Source organism: Neomonachus schauinslandi, chromosome 7 (genome assembly GCF_002201575.2).
Source record: "Neomonachus schauinslandi chromosome 7, ASM220157v2, whole genome shotgun sequence".
NCBI lineage: Eukaryota > Metazoa > Chordata > Mammalia > Carnivora > Phocidae > Neomonachus > Neomonachus schauinslandi.
Window position 1 is genome coordinate 56,793,146 of NC_058409.1, and position 14,952 is coordinate 56,808,097.

Consider the following 14,952-nt stretch of genomic DNA (forward strand, 5'->3'; position numbering starts at 1 on the left):
CCAAACATATTTCTAAGTGTTCTTGAAAAACACTTAATACTTACCCCTACCCTGTGTGTTGCACTTGGATATATTCAATTTTACTTCAGTTTTTAACAACTGTGGGGCATCACGGACTACCGTGACCTCACAACAGGCTGCGTGACCTGCAGGTGGAGCGCACATCATCCAACCATTCCACGCACTGCTCCGAGGGCATCGTCTGTTTAAACTGTGAGCACCTCCCCATCAAATGCTTCAAAACCCTTTTGTCTCAGGACTCCAGCCCAGGGTCCTGTGAACTTGCTAGGTTGAGTAAGTGGGTCGTGGGCCTGCATCATCTCTCTACTTCTTCCTGAGGCATGTCTGAGTTAGAATGGAGATTTTCTCCGCACACCAGTCACACAGGCTCTGCTCCACACCTTGGGCAGTCAGAAGCTTGCTGCCTGCTGCATTAGCTGAGTTATTAAACAGTTCTTTGACATTTCCAATAGAAATGAACTTGCTGCCAAGTGCATGCCTTTGAATCCAGGTGAGCTGAATCTCTTTTCCACCATATACTTTAAAATCTTTGAAGACAACACCTGTTACTGTCTTGAGTCCCCTGTCACCAATTTCTTCCATCTGTAAGGAACACAGTTCCAAGGTCCCTCGTCGTCCCATCTGCTGTTTCTGGACACTCTTGTTTGCTAACATCCATCCAAATGTGGAACGAGCAATTGAGTTCTTGGTACATATGTATGTTTTATACCTATATCATCCCATTTTAAGAAATCCGCTGGTATAAGGGACAGAGCCCTTGATTCCAAGATATCGACCCTTGTCCTAGCTGCATGACATCGGGCCAGCCCCTTTTGGTTGATTTCTTCATTATCAAAGAGAAGGTTGTGTTGCGTGGGTATAGGGTTTCAATTAGGTATGATGAACAAGTTCTGGAAGTGAGTAGTAGTGATGGTTGCACATCGTAAATGTACTTAAGGTGACTGAATTGTCCACTTAAAATGGTTGAAATGAGAACTTACATATATTTTACCACAATTTAGAAAAAGAGAGGGTTGGATGTAGAATTCCTTCCCATGCTCCTAGAACCTTTTCCATCTGACGTCACATTACTTTGCTTTGGAGGCCCCAGGGGCCAGGCTCAGCTCCAGGCATTGCATGGACAGTGGAGGGAAGACGATGGCTGAGATTCCCAGGGGAGGAGGCGGTCAGCTCCTGGCACACAACCCTCACCCCCACTGTTCTGGAATTGTGTGGTCTAGCAGGGCCTCAACACTGAACACATCCCCAACAAAATGAGAACAGTGACCCTGAGACAGCCCCTGGGCTCAGAGTCCCTGCAGGGAATTTAAAACAAGCAAATGTGGGGGAGGGGTGCGGGGAGGAAGAATCAGCGGAAGGTGGTCAAAAGGCACAAACTTTCAGTTATAAGGTAAGTACTAGGGATGTAAAGTATAACATGGTGAGTATAGCGAACACCATTACGTGATTATATGGACAAGTTGTTTACAGAGTAAATCCTGAGCGTTTTAATCACAAGGAGAAAATTTTTTTCCTTTTTCTTTTTATGAGAAGATAGACATTAGCTGAACCTACTCTGGTAATCATTTCACAATATATGTAAATCAAACCACCATGCTGTAGGTCTTAAACTTATATAGTGATGTATTTCAACAATTTCTCAATAAAGCTAGAAAAAAAAACCGCCCAAAATAGGAGCACCTGGGTGGCTCAGTCAGTTAAGCATCTGCCTTCAGCTCAGGTCAGGTTCTCAGGGTCCTGGGATCGAATCCCACATCCGGGCTCCCTGCTCAGCGGGGAAGCTGCTTCTCCCTCTCCCCCTTTCTCTGCTCATGCTCTCTCTCTCTCTCTCAAATAAATAAATAAATAAAAATTTTAAAAAACACCAAAATACATTAAAAAATAAAACAAAAAACAGGCAAATTCTTCCTCTGACAGCCTGACCTCTGTCCAACTCCAAGAAGACCTAAAGGCCCAGACTTGAGGAATTCCTTCCCCACTACCTGGCTCTGGTTTCTCCTCTTTCCTGGGGCGCCTGGGTGGCTCAGTTGGTTAAGAGACTGCCTTCGGCTCAGGTCGTGATCCTGGAGTCCCGGGCTCGAGTCCCGCATCGGGCTCCCCGCTCAGCAGGGAGTCTGCTTCTCCCTCTGACCCTCCCCGCTGTCATGTGCTCTCTCTCTCTCTCATTCTCTCTCCTTCAAATAAATAAATAAAATCTTTAAAATAAAATCAAATCATCTTTCCCCGGGGTCGTGGTGGGCTCAGAGAACTGTTGGGACGAAGGTGGGGAAGCCAGCCAGTTGGGCTTTCGTTCCTTTTCTCTGGTTTTGGGAAGCAGCCTTCCCCTGCCCTCTAAAAGGTGGAGGGAAGGCGAAGTAATAGAAACCCCAAACAAGCTGAACCTGAGGCCTAAACACATGGCCTCCCAGACGCGGGCCGAGGGCCATCGCAGGGCTGGGGAACACCAGCTCCCACCAGGCCTGGGTGATCCTGGTGAGCAGCCCCCGCAGGCGGCTTCCCCCGGGCTGCTGCCACGGGGATCCCCGAGCCTCCCGGGAAACCACCGCAGGTGTGAAATGCTCCCCCCACCCCCCGACACTGCGGTGGTGGTCCGTACCTCAGTGGGCCTTTGAGCTGAAAACAGAGGCCTGCGAGTATTGGATTTTCAATGGTTTCTTTTTCCTTTTCACAAACCATGGCAGAAAGCCGAGGCACTTGCCAACGACCCCGAGGACCGGATCTGGAGAGTGCTGCCGTATTTCTCATCTCCGGCCAATGACCAAAAGCACCTCCCCGGGGACCATGGGAGGCCGAGGCAGCGGGCGGGACTGGCGGGTTCTGCGGCGCCCCTGAAGATGCAGAGCCATTTTTACACGACTTACCTGCCAGCGGAAGCGGGCGGGGAAACTGGTCGTCGAGGCAGCTCCGACTCTGGGTGGGTGGGCAGCCCAGCCGCGCAGCAGACGCACCTGCGCAGGGGGAGGCAGAGGGCGAAGAGACGCTGGCTCTGCTTCAGCGGTGACCACCACGGGGCCACCGGCTGCGTTCCTCCGGACCCTGGGCACCTTCGCAGTCACGACGCCGGTCTGGTTCCGCCGCATCCCGACTCCTGCCCAGCACCTCTTTTCCTTCGTCTCCCCCTTCTTGTTCCTTTATTGTACATAAAGTAACCGGTGTATACGCACGCATGTTGCATTTTTAAAAAGCTAAATAGCCCATGGTATGTTTTGAGGGTCATCGAGTGGAGATGAGACGGGTAAAAGAACGGGTTCTGGGAAAAGACTCTTTCTCCGTTAGTGGCACGCTCCTTCAGCTCTTTATCTTCCGAAGTTATTTTGCTCTCGCTGTTTAACAAAACAACAACAACAACAATCCTTGCAGACCTTGTTTGATTACAGAATTCTAGTGGTTCTCATCGATCATTGTAAAACCCAGGACAATTTTATAACAGTTTTGTATGTAGCTATTACATGTAGGACAATTTATCTTTAAGGAGGGATAAATGACTCTAGAAGGAACGAATCCTAGATCGTTTTCCCTTCAAGTCAAACGTCTTATTGTTTAAATAAACTTTTGTTTAACTTGAAAGAGGAAAAAAAAAAAGATGAAACCAAAACAAAACTCCCAAGTGGAGGTCTGGGTGTTTACTAACAATTAAAGAGCCAGACCATGTGCAACCCATCTGCGGGGGAGGGAAGGGCTCGCATGTGGGCACCCTCCGACTTTCCTCCAAACATTAGCTGTTTTCCACACAAAGCGACGCACTGTGCCAGCCATCTGCATCTGGGGCCCAAGGAGAGTGCATGGTCATGGCTTTGGGTTCTGGAGTCAGTCAGACCTGGGTTCAAATCATAAACCTGACACTTTCCACCTGTGACTTTGGTCAAACATTTCATGTCCTCTGTGTCTCAGTTGTCTCATCTACCAAGGGAGGATGATGATAATTACTTCGTAGGCGGTTGTGAGAGTGAACGAGATAGAACCAACAAAGCACTTAGTGAGCAGTAAGAACTCGATAACCCACATTATCATATTCTGTATTCAATGTTGAATGAAAGTTGAAAGCCATTGGCTCTCTCTTTTTTTTTTTTTTTAAGATTTTATTTATTTATTTGATGGAGAGACACAGCGAGAGAGGGAACACAAGCAGGGGGAGTGGGAGAGGCAGAAGCAGGCTTCCCGCTGAGCAGGGAGCCCGATGCGGGGCTCGATCCCAGGACCCTGGGATCATGACCTGAGCTGAAGGCAGACGCCTAACGACTGAGCCACCCAGGTGCCCCTTCATTGGCTCTCTTGACATCAATTTTTCTCAACTCTTTATTATAAAAGATTTCAAACATGCAAAAATGTTGAAAATTGTACAGTGAACACCCATATACCTACCACCTAGATTCTACAATTAGCATTTTGCTATATGTTTTATTACATATTTATCTCTTATCCACCCATCAATCCATTTTTTTAAAAAATATATTTTAAAGTATGCTGCAGACATTAGTATTTTCACAGTGCACATCATTCCCTGGTTTTTTAAAAAGGTAAAATTTATATTCGGTGACATATATAAACCTTAAGTATAGCATGAACACATCCATCTTGGATCCTTAATTCTGTATCCCTGACCTCTGTTACTATAGAAACTGCTTTGCCATAGGTTCTCCTCTCCCAGGAACCAGGTAGTGGGTGGTGGTGGTCGGGGAACACACAGGAGGGGAGGATTCCACCTAGAGGCCATTCATTCTTTGAGGCCCTGCAAGGTCCTATTCCTCTGGGAGGTCCAGATTGAGCTGATGTTCCAGTAACTGCACCCACGACTATTTCATAGGTCCAAGACAGTTTTAGATGTCATTTAATTTATGCAGTTGTGGAAAATGTTTTGTAGTATCCCTAACAGATGATATTCAATCTCTCTTTGCATGCTTCCAACAATCTCACTAGCTTATCTTCCCCAACTCAGAAGTTCTTTCTGTTGATGAGCTGGAATTTTTCTTCCTGTAACTTCCAAGTTCTTCCTTCTGAGAAAGATTCAATATCCCTGTAAAAATAGGAAGCCTGGTCTCTCACATGCCCTTCATTTTCTCTCAATTTCTCCAGGTCTTTCTATTCTTCCTTAGTTGGCACTTTATCACATCCTGCCTTGAATTGTTCATTAATGTTTCACACATTCTGTCTCCTTTTTTCCCCTTTTTTTAAAAAAAAAATTATTTATTTGAGAGAGAGAGAGCACAAGGCAGGGGTGCAGAGAGAGAGAGAGGGAGAAGCAGACTCCGTGCTGAGCAGGGAACCCCATGTGGGGCTAGATCCCAGGACCCTGGGATCATGACCTGAGCTGAAGGCAGATGCTTAACCAACTGAGCCCCCCCCACCCCCCCGCTTCTGTTTCCTTTATGAAGTTTCGTGAGGGTGAGGACCACATCTAAGGCTTCCGTATGCCAGCCTGAAACACTGTCCTCCTTGAAGCTGCTCAATGCATGGATGTGATTGACTTAGATGGAGAAAAATAAGAATATTACATGTGTTAGATATAAATGTAACTGATCTGGGTCCAAACCATTTAATGAGCTTTAGTCTTTTCAACATATTTGGAACCATACATCATGAGTAGGAAAGCTTGTGCATAACTTGATCTATGTTCTGTAAAGGAAATAGCCTTTGAATATAACACCTTAATGAGGATCCTTGAATAATGAAACTATAAATAAAAACGCTGTTCCATGAACTCTATGTTGTCAAAGTTGGGCTGCCTGAGCCATCATGGCTGTATGCTTTGGATTTTTAGGATCATAATTTTGGAGAAGAAAACCTTGCCATTGAAGAACTTTCTCTGAAATGTCAGCCCAGTCTTAATGTCCACTGCAAGGCCAGGTCTGGGGAGATTTCAATTTCGTATTTCAATCCAGGGCATATTCGAAGGGCTTTCTGGTGTGAAGTTTCTTCGAATCTCCCAAACCCATCTTCCAAACAAAACTTCTCTGTTTCCCATAAGGGGCTCTGGTTTTTTGGTAGACCATGTAAATGAAGAAAGTCTAGTTCCATCCAGGTCTTATCCATTCACTTTCTTCCCAATTTATTCACAGGAAACCCAAGTTGAAGTATCTTTATAAACTTTCTTTAATACCATAAATGCCTCCATTTGGGACAGGTAAAAACTCTGCTGACTCAGCTGGTTTCCATTTTTTCCGGTTGTGTTTGCAGAAAAGAAAACTGAGCTAATTTTTACCAAACCTTCTTCTCTCTGCCTCTCAGGAGACCAAGAGTTAGCCAGAAGCCAAATAATCACTCTAAGAACATAACTGTGTTCTTGTCCTGCAAGTTTTTCTTTTCTTCCAAAATTAAAGGACCCCCCTATGGCCCCCTGCCAAACCCATGGTCATATACGATTTCATGAGAGGCAAGAGCTGTTGACACCATCCAGATGGGGCCTGGGAAGCACTGGTCCTTCCCTGGACCTGAAGAGGGTTTTCAGGGAGCACAGAGAACTGGCATAAAAGCCTCTGATATACTTGCAATGACTCGTGTCTGCTGGGAGCTTAGTAAATGTAAAATAAGCCTACACAGATGTTTACTGCAAAAGTCAGGGTACAAAGGCACATCTCCAACGGCATGATGGCACTCAAAGGGGCTTCTTTGGGGAGACAGCTTCTTGAAATAAGAGCAACTTAGGATCTTAAGGTTTTGGGAGATATTTGTCTAGTTCTCTTCCTGCTGCAAACCTCCCTGTTATACATGGCCCCGTGGTTGGCACAGGAGTTACATACTATTAGTGACTGGTTGCTCTCCAGAGAGGCTGGGCCTGGTCTGGTAGAGGTGCTGAGGGGTGGTTCCTGACACAGCCAAGAACAAGAAAGCCAGAAGGAGTGCATCCACCTGCCGGGGGCGTACCAAGGGGGCAGCCTGGGGAGGCTCGATTCTGCGTCCAGTGCTCTTAACATGGTGCCCAGAACAAGTACAAAAAACCTGCTGGGTTGACCACGGAAATGGATGGAAAGTGAAAGAAAGGATAGGAGATGATGGGGAGAGGCCAGGACAATCTCCCGAACTAACTGTCCTGAGTAATCATCAGGACAGTTTCCCAGAGCAGAAATAACATCCCGGCTTGTATTTTATTGCTTGCTCAGTGCGTGCGTGGGGAGCGTATTTGATTTACATGAAAGCACAGCGCCCAGGAAAACAGCTGCCTCCAAAACAAGGTGATGTTGCTTTCTGGAGCTGCCCTGTTAGCATTAGAGTTTCTCCTTCCCTTGGGGACAAAAAGATCTGCCTCTTGAATATACAAGTCAAAGCTAACCTGTGTCAACTTTTTTTCAACCTATGACTTTTAACCACGCTGTTAACTCACAATGTCAAAACTCTCAATCTTCTTTCGCACTGGAAAGTTTAAAGATACTTAGCACAGAGTTGGATCCTGGATGCACATTTAAAAAAATACCTTTCATCTCAGCTACAAGAGCTTTATTTTAGTAGTCACAGCAGTGCCTGAAAGACTGAGAAACCATGACCATAAAATAATGAACCTTTTACATGACCTCTAAGTGACCATAAAATAACATACACATTAGAACGTATAAATATATGTATGTATACCCAAATAAAGGTTGTTCTTGAAACAACCTTTCTACTCAAATGATGCCATTATTGCTAGAAGCATTTTCAAAATGTCTCTTTCTGAGTAGCCTTCAGAACAACTGGCACAAAAGCAAAAAGATGTCACCCAACTTGAGGGTCACATGTTTGCTTCTTTGATCCAATGCAATTTTCTGTCTTTCACACTTTTTGAAACTCTCCCTGCCCTTCTGCCCTCTTTCACATCATGAACTGATAACCAAGAGATTCCAAAAGATGTGTTTTAATGGTGCTGAGAATGGAAAGGTCCAGCAAAAAGACTGAGGGGCCAACTGCAGCCTGGAATCTGAGAGACCAGTGGAGCATGGCCACTGTCCCAATTCTTCTGGGTGTTGAGTGACTATAAGAAATGTGAGAGGTGCCTGGGTGGCTCAGTTGGTGAAGCAGCCGACTCTTGGTTTCAGCTCAGGTCATGATCTCAGGGTCCTGGTATGGAGCCCTGCATCAGGCTGCTGGCTCAGTGGTGGGGGCTGCTCAGGTCTCCCTCTCCCTCTGCCCTGCCCCCCTGCTCATGCTCTCACTCTCTCCCACTCTCTCTCAAATAATTAAATAAATCTTAAAAAAAAAAAAAAAGAAGTATAAGTAGATAACTGGCCAAAGTGTCCACAACTCAAATCAAGTTGAACCCCCATTAAGTCAAGCACTATTCCTTGGTTATAGCCAAGAGGTAGCACCATGCATCCAATGTAGATCTGGGTTTGGTCAAAGTCCTTTTTTGCAACAGGCCAGAAGGTGAGCATTGGCCAGCCATGCTGGAGCTGGTTGCCACTGGATGGCAAGGATGTTTGAGCCCCAGAGATAAGGTAGAAAAGAACCAATTGTTGTTTGAATTCCCTCAATGGCAGCAGCTGTAAATGAGACTTGCAAGCGTTGGCTTGGGCCAGTACTTGAGGGAAAGATGAGGTTGAGAGAGTTCTAGTTTTGTGGAGCTACAGGAGAGAACAGAAGCTCAGGTAACCAAGAGTAATAGAGAACCTGGGTGTGTCCTCAAGATTTGGGACCAACCAAAAAACCTGGTTGGCTTATTGTGAGGATTACATGAAATATTTATGCAAATGCTTGAAAACTATATCATGCTTATTCACCACCCCTTTTTGCCCACCAGGAAAGCAAACAAGTTCAATGTTTCCACCCTCCCAGTTATCACTACATTCACTCCTATCTCCTTTACTCTTTGCTCTTTCCTTATTTGTTCCTGTTCTTATCCATGGAAGGCTAATTACCTGTGCAATGTCCTTGCTCTTCTAGAGCCCTTCCTCCCTGCTCCCTGAGTTCCCATTCCACCCACTATGCCCCATTCATTCACCTCTTCAACCTCTCTCTCTCTCTCTTCCCCATCACCATTGCAACATGCTCTAGGATCTCCTGACAAAGAGAAAAACCCTCTCTCATGCCATTACACCCCTATAGGGTGTAATGTCTCACATGATTGCTTTTTTCTTTCAAGTCAACCTCCCGTGAAGGGCACTGTCCACTCATTACCTCTGGTTGCTTATATCCCATGCATACCTGAGCTCACAGCAAGTCTGATTCCTGAATCCATCACTACACTGACATTGGTTTTGGCAAGTGACTACCCCCCACCAAATCCAGGGGGCACTTTTTTGTTCTTCCATTCATCCACTTTCTCAACTCTCTCCCCTCAGCTTCTATGGGAATACACTCTCTTGTTGTTTCTTCCATTTTCCCATTCTCCTGTTCCATTCCATATTTCTTCCTCCACCCACTCCTCAAACACTGGGGATCACTTTCGGCCTCTGAGGGCACTGAGAGTTCTTCAGCTCTTAGGAGGAGGCTGGTTGGGAAACAGTTCACAGTCAAGGCCCTATGTTAAGCCACAGGGTCTGGAGCTGGTGCTTTCTCCCTCTTGGACTCCCTTTCAGGGCTCTTATCTTCCAAATGTCCAGTTTAGTGAGTCAGCCTGTGGCCACCTGCTGCTGGGAGAGCACATGTTATAGAGGCGCAGTTTGATCAGCAATGTTCCAGATACCAAAACGAGCCCCTCTTTGTTTCCTTACCCATTGATTGTCATGCTTTTTCTAGGGTTCACCTTGCTGTTCTAGAAGACAGAGTGGAGACTTGCCTCTGGGCTTATGAAGACAGGTGGCCATTCGGTATATTTGATCTAAGTCTGATCTGTCCACTGCAGGCCAGAGAGTCTGTGGTTCCATTAGTTAAACCCAGCATACGAGGGCTAGGGCTAGTCCCTGAGGGCAGGGGCTAAAGCCTTAAAACATCCATTCCTCAGGGGCTTCCCTGCCTGGCTAAGTTCTTTATAAACTTACCTGTCCCAGGGTCCCAGAACAGGATTTAGGTGTTGAGTCCTGGGAGCACGCATTCTCAAATGCATCTTTATCTGACCAACTTGTATCTATAGTCTCTTCCTTCTCTACATACACTTGTTCTGAGAGATCTGACCCACCCACAGGGCTCCAAATACTGCACGTGGGTGACGATGCCCAATCACCATCTCTGGCACACAGACAAGGGTTTCACCCTTGAGCTTTGGGTGAAGGAATCCCCTTCCCCATAGAGAGTGGGGGAAAAAGCCAAGTTTGCTCCTCTTACGAATTCCCTTCAAAGAACTCTCTCTCCTGAACCTCTAGCCTTTCCTTCGCAAGTCCTGTGGGATTTCTTTAGCATCTCTCTTTAGAATGTGGGGGTCCTTATCACCTACTGACTTCAGCTTTGAAGCTGTAGCCAACACCTGAGACAACAGGAAAAGTTCCATTGCACATCCTGTTAGCTCTTGCTACCGCTTAAAATATTCTTTCTCCTTCCTTACACCTGCCTCAGCCTCACATCACTACGCCACCAACTTCATCTAAAAAACCATTTTTCCTTATATTTCCTCAGCAAATAGTGAGAGAAAAAGGGGTTTGTCTGGAACTTCATCTTCAAACAAAACTAAAACATCACAAAAACATATTTGCCTATTTTACAAAATGGATGTTGTGTGATTGTACACTAATTCTCAGACTGAAAGAATTTATTTTTGGGGCATTAACTGATAAAATTATAAGATAGCACAGTATGTCTTCCTTAGTTTTACATTCGAGGGCAGGAAGATAAAGAGGACTATTTTTGCAGAAAATATTCAAGAGTTTCATCAGTTTCCTGAGGGCCTCTCTTCTGCCTTTGATATTCAAATCACCTTCCTTTGAAGAGCCTAATGTGTCAGCGTCCCTGTCAGTTTTCTCTCGTTCTCTGTTAACTGCTCTAATTCCACCGCCAGATCCTTCTCAGTAGGTTTACTCTTGAGCGAGTAATTCTCCAACTTCACTGCCCACTTCATGAAAGTGCATTTGATTTGCATCTTATTTCTGTATACACACAACACTGGAAAACCAGCTGGAGGCTGGCAGGCCGGGAGGCGGCTGGCTAGGAAGGAGGCTGGTTTCATTAGGATTGAGGTATTTGCATATGAACGCCTTTTTGAGTGCCAAATTCCTTAGTCACCACTGTGTAACAACTTTTGATTTCCCATGCCACTGTATACCTTTGGGTTTAGCTACTAAACTGTGGGACATCGAGGGGCCTCTGCCAGCCCCCAGAAATGAGTTGTACCTCAAGTGCTTCTTGGCTACGATGGCGGCAAGGACTATTTGGAGTCAGTGCAGAGCTCACAGGAGACAAGGATGACCAGGGCTGAGGGTGACTATGCTGAGTCACAGAGCCAGGAAAGGACTGGAAGTGTCTGAGATGGAAGGCAAGGGAAGTCCAAGACTCTTTTGGCCTCATGACCAAGTGGGTGAGGCTCAGCCCTGGGATGGCACAGGAACTGTCCTCTTCTGTAAGACAGCTCTTCGGTCCTGTGCCATCAACAGGCTTGTAAGTTTCTGGGTAAGATGGCAGACTACTTAGCACCATCAAGGGCCAGGTTGGGGCTTCAAAGCATAATTTGCAAAATGGCTTCCCCCTCAGCCAAACACTTCCCAGAAATGACCTCTTCCTATTAACCTACTGTGTCCCATCCAGTACTTGGCCTCTAGACAGAGGCTCTGCCAGCACCAAGTCCTTCTGGGTCCACTACCTGTGAAAGCAGGATATCCAAGCTAATGCCCTGTTATGACTTAAGGCCATCCCCCACTCTTGGTGGCACAGAGGAAAGAGCAAAGCAATCACCAGTCCTTTCCATAAGCACATTCTGAACTGGGAAGGAAGGAGTGAGACAGGAAGGACAGTGGGGAGCCTGAGACGGTGCCTAGGGATTCCTGCCCCCTGGTATCCACACCCTTGAGTAATCCCCTCCCCTTGAAGGGGGGACTGGATTTAGTGACTGGCTTCTAACAAATAGAATATGGCAGACATAACAGATATCATTTCTGAGAGATTAGCTGTAACTGGTTGCAGCTTCCATCATGGGTACTCATGCTCTCTCTTGAATCCTACCCGCCCTCCCCAAAATCAAGCCTTCAGCTGAGATGACCACCCCATGAGAGCCTTTAGCCAGAGCGACCCAGCTAAGATGGACTCAGATTCCTGACCCTCAGAAACTAGAGGAGATAATATTTTTGGTCTCGAGATGTAATTTTGTGGTAATTTGTTACACAGCAACAAATAATGCACGGGGCAGGGATTATCTTGTGGGCATCATTTCCCTGGTTTCTGAGTCCACCTGAGAGAAAAAGATCAGAATCTCCAAACAGTCTTGATGACCATGGAAGACATCTGTGATCCTGGGCCCTTCAGGTTTGATTTCTTAAAAAATGGCTCTCTAGGTTTCATTGCCACAGTCAGGTGAAGGGACATACGTGCAACCCAAATGGTGCTCCTCTCCCTGTCACTGACTCCCACCTGTACTTGGCACTCACTGTTCTGTACGGTCACTCTCTGAACTAACTGTGAGCTCCCTGAATGCAAAGACCAGGTTTTATTTCTCTTTGTTAACCTCCATGCCAGATATTGGCATATGCAGGAGGTGCTCAACAAATGTGAATGGATGTGGTCTTAAATACATTTGTGCCTTACACTTTTCACCAAGATTCATGCTATCCTAGTCTGCGCCTAGGTGATTAAGCTTATATCTCTATAATCCTCAACCCCTGCCTTGAAAAAATTCAATTCCACTTTCCTTAAGGAAACCACTAGCTTGTCTCCATTGTATCTACACCAAAAAAACCCCCACCCACTCCCACCCTGTGAAAGGAGAAAAGCCTCAGTAAATATGGATCGATAACAAAAGGGCATCAGGAAATATGCCATCTGCCCTTTCCAGCTAGCCCTTGGCATTTGCAAGACTTATCTCAGCACCAAGCGTGAACTCTGAAGCCAGTTTTCTGCAGGGAAAGTCACACATGGAAAAGCATTTGTAATAAAGCTTGAGCAAACTAAGGGAGGAAAATCTTAGGGAAGGACTGGAAGATGAAGGGGGAAAATCTGAGTCTGTCCAAATCTGAGACCATAAAAAGTGTTTGAAGCCATCAGCTGATATCTTGGAGGAGATCCCAGGATAAACAAAACCTGCCTGAGGAGTCTGGATAGTGTAATGTTCACCCTGATTTGACGAAGGCGCTGAAGTCCTTCCAGCTGATACAGATAAAGCCTTTGAAGATAGCCAACGTTCCAGACGCACATTTCCCCAGAGCAGGCAACTGGGTGGGGCTGCCGTCAGGCTGAGTAAACAGGATCTGCAGGTAGGGTAGAAACAGGGTCTGCAGGTTGAAAACAAGAGCTAGACTTTGAAATCGGGGACTACAATGTCACCCTAGAATTAAAGACAATGGAGTCTTTTGGATTCAACAAATGAGACTCATTCAACTTGTGTTGTCTAAGTACCAAGCACGGCTCTATGAGACAAAGCTATTCCATTCAACACACCAGACATGAGACTTCCGCCTGGTGGGGAAGACAGACATTTATTTATACATGAGTAACAATGCAGTGTGATGCCCACTCTCATAGGAACACCATTCCAGTTCAACAGGGCTAGGGGAAGCTTCCCAGGAGAAGGGACCCGTGATGTGTAGACCTGAAGGAGGAGCTAGTCCAGAAAATTTTGAGCAGAAGGAACTATGTAGGCAAAGGCACTAGCCTGTGTTAAGGCTAGGACTCACCAGAGCACCAGCAGATTGCAAGAGCTGAAAGGGCAGAAAGGCAGATGAAAGGCATTAGGATTATTCATACTAAAAAAGGCAAGGCTAAAAGTGGAATGAAAGTTTTCAATTATGGGGCGCCTGGGTGGCTCAGTCATTGGGCATCTGCCTTCGGCTCGGGTCATGATCCCTGCATCCTGGGATCGAGCCCCACATCGGGCTCCCTGCTCGGCGGGGGGCCTGCTTCTCCCTCTTCCTCTGCCTGCCTGCCTGCCGACTTGTGATCTCTCGGTCAAATAAATAAATAAAATCTTAAAAAAAAAAAAGAAAGGTTTCAATTATAAGTTGTTTATACAGAGGGCACTGACCTCCCCCACTGAGGGTGCCGGGGGTGGCGGGGGGGGGCGGAGTTCAGGGACCCCATCGGAGTAAATCCACTCAGATGGGTCAGCCCAGGTATAAGGGCCGGAAGGTGCGACAGCACTGTCACCAGGGAGAGACAGATGGTCATCAGAACTTCTTTCATGTGTGGACTTGGGTGGGATCACCCCAAAGGATATGCTTAGTAAGAAGCAAGCGGTTGCTGAACGGACTCTCCGAGGGAGTCAGTTACGTGCAGGGATTCATTTCGCCAAGTGTGTGTGCAGGTTGGGACCAGACGTGATGAGTTTGGGACTTCAGGGGAGTTCTGGGGCAGCTGTCAGAGCCTCCCCTCTCCATCAAAACACAGTGCTCCTATTCCAATATTAGAAGAACATCACTTTGAAGGATCACCAAATTTTCACCTTTCTCACAAGTCTCAGTTTGACTCTGTCTATAACAAAGGAAAGGGATCTTGCCCATTCCCCCTCCCCCTCTTTACTTTTCCCTGCCTCCCGACACAGTTCCAAAAACTGAACATAAAGCAGAGACAGCTGACCATGCCGAATGTACCACCTGCAAATGCACCAGCAGCCCCGGCTGACATGATGGTTCAGGTGCAAGTGGAGGATGGCTTTTCCTTGCACTACCGTCTTCGCTGGGGCTCCTGTCCCCCTGTCCCTGATCCTGCTCCCCCTAGGCACAGCCAGGGGGACTGGGGAGGGAAGATGGTGATCAGGACACTCAAAAAAGAGCCATAGGACCAATAAAAATATGGAAAAGTCCAATCTCTTGGTAGTGAAACACAAAATAATGTAACATTTTAAAGCCTGTCAAACCAGCAAGAATCTTCAAATTGATAATAAGTACTGGTGAAAATAAGGGCAAGTTCTATTTATTGATGGTTACACATAAAACCTTAGTGACAGAAGAG